The 2,045-nt window shown below is 39.5% G+C and overlaps 1 protein-coding gene across 1 annotated transcript in view; it reads left to right on the forward strand.

Moving 5' to 3' along the window:
- ZDHHC20 (zinc finger, DHHC-type containing 20) overlaps positions 1–2,045 on the forward strand; it is a 92,589-nt gene that overhangs the window by 58,108 nt on the left and 32,436 nt on the right. The gene's annotated exons all lie outside the window — the stretch shown is intronic.

Genomic DNA, 2,045 nt, shown 5'->3' on the forward strand with positions numbered 1-2,045 from the left:
GTTTACATTGTAAATGCCATTTATGTATTTATTTGCCATAATCTGAGCTCCCTGAGAGTGAGAATTTTTGCCTCTTTTGTTTATTGGTGTATCTCAATCACTTAGAAGAATATTGGCTGGCACATAGTAGGTGTGCAGCAAATATTGGCTGAATGAAAGAATAGCCACTGTCAAGATACTTAAACTTTAGATTTTTTGTTCTTTTATCTTTAAAATTTGGAGTAATATTTACAGGATTGATGTGAAGATTAAATTAAGTGGTGAAAATACTTGATATATGGAAAGCATTCAATAGATGTTTTGATTCTGTTTTTTCCAATTGTGCCTCAGATCATTACTTCTCCTAATATCACAGACATGGGAGGTTTTTTTGGTTTGTTTTTTTTAAAGACAGTATCTTGCTCTGTCGTCTGGACTAGAGTGCAGTGGTGTCATCATAGCTCACTGCAACCTCCAACTCCTGTACTTAAGTGATCCTCCTGCCTCAGCATCCCGAGTAGCTGGGACTATAGATGCGCACCACCATATCCACCTAATTTTTCTATTTTTGGTAGAGACGATGTCTCACTCTTGCTCAGGCTGATCTTGAAGTCCTGGCCTCAAGTGATCCTCCCACCTAGGCCTCCCAAAGTGCCAGGATTACAGGCGTGAGCCACCACACCCGGCCTATAGACATGGTTTAGACCTTTGGTCCCCAACCCCACAGACCGGTACCAGTCCATGGCCTTTTAGGAACCAGGCCACAGAGCCCCGCCTCTTCGTGAGTGGAGGGCTAGCGAGCAAAGCTTCATCTGTATTTACAGTTGCTTCCCAACACTCCTATCACTGCCTGATCTGACCCCACTCCCCAGACCTCGCTGTCCATGGAAAAATTGTCTTCCGTGAAATTGGTCCCTGGTGTCAAAAAGGTTGGGGACTGTTGGTTTAGACCTTCCATATTCTGATATCCCCTGTCTTTATTTTCTCCCTTTCTTTAGTGTAGTGCCTGACAATTTATGGACAAAATAGAATATCTTACTTATTTTACTTTACATGTGCTTACAAACATATGCTTACTAGCCATTGGCATGTCTCTTTGTGAACATGCTATTTGTGTTCTTTGCCCAATTTTTCCAGTAGGTTTTTGTATTTGCATATGAAAGTGTTTCTTATTTAAAGATACTAATGTATATTCTTGACCTTGGGATAGATGAGAATTTCTTAAATTGAACACAGGAATCACTAACCATAAAAGAAAAGATTAATAAATTGGACTTCATTAAAATTAAGAACTTTTTATGAAAGAAAGCATCTTTTAGACTAAAAAGGCAAGCGGCAGACTTGGAGAAGATATTTGCAATGCCTGCATCTCATATCCAGGATACATGAGGCACTTGTAAAGCTATTAATCCTTTCTGTCACAGGCTGCAATTGCTTTTTGCCTGTTTTCTGTTTATATCTTCTAACGCTATTTTGTTTATTTCGTTTTTGTCAAACCAAAGTTTTAACTGTTTCTTTTTCTTTTCTTTTTTCTTTTTTTTTTTTTGAGACAGAGCCTCACTCCATTGCCCTTGGTAGAGTGCAGTGATGTCATTGTAGCTCACTGCAAACTCCAACTCCTGGGCTGTAAGTGATCCTTCTGCCTCAGCCTCCCAGGTAGCTAGGACTACAGGCACGACACAGTGCCCAGCTGGTTTTTGTTTTCTTATGTATTTTTTTTTTTTCTTTTTCTTTTCCTTTTTAGTAGAGACAGGGTCTTACTCTTGCTCAGGCTGGTTTCGAACTCTTGAGCTCAAACAATCCACCCGCCTCGGCCTCCCAGAGAGCTAGGATTACTGGTGTGAGCCACTGTGCCAAGCCAAAGTTTTAACATTTTTAAAGGAGTTCTTTTTATATATGATTTCTGGCTGTTATCTATTCAGTATAAATTTATATAAATTATTCTCCCATGTTTTCTTCTGGCACTTTTATTGTTTTCATTTTTACATTTCAATCTCTGATTTTAAAGGCGAGAGTATTGTGGTTAAAAAATACTTTCAGGCCGGGCGCGGTGGCTCACGCCTGTA

Source organism: Propithecus coquereli, unplaced genomic scaffold (assembly GCF_000956105.1).
Source record: "Propithecus coquereli isolate 6110/MARCELLA unplaced genomic scaffold, Pcoq_1.0 Scaffold168, whole genome shotgun sequence".
In the NCBI taxonomy this organism is placed as follows: Eukaryota; Metazoa; Chordata; class Mammalia; order Primates; family Indriidae; genus Propithecus; species Propithecus coquereli.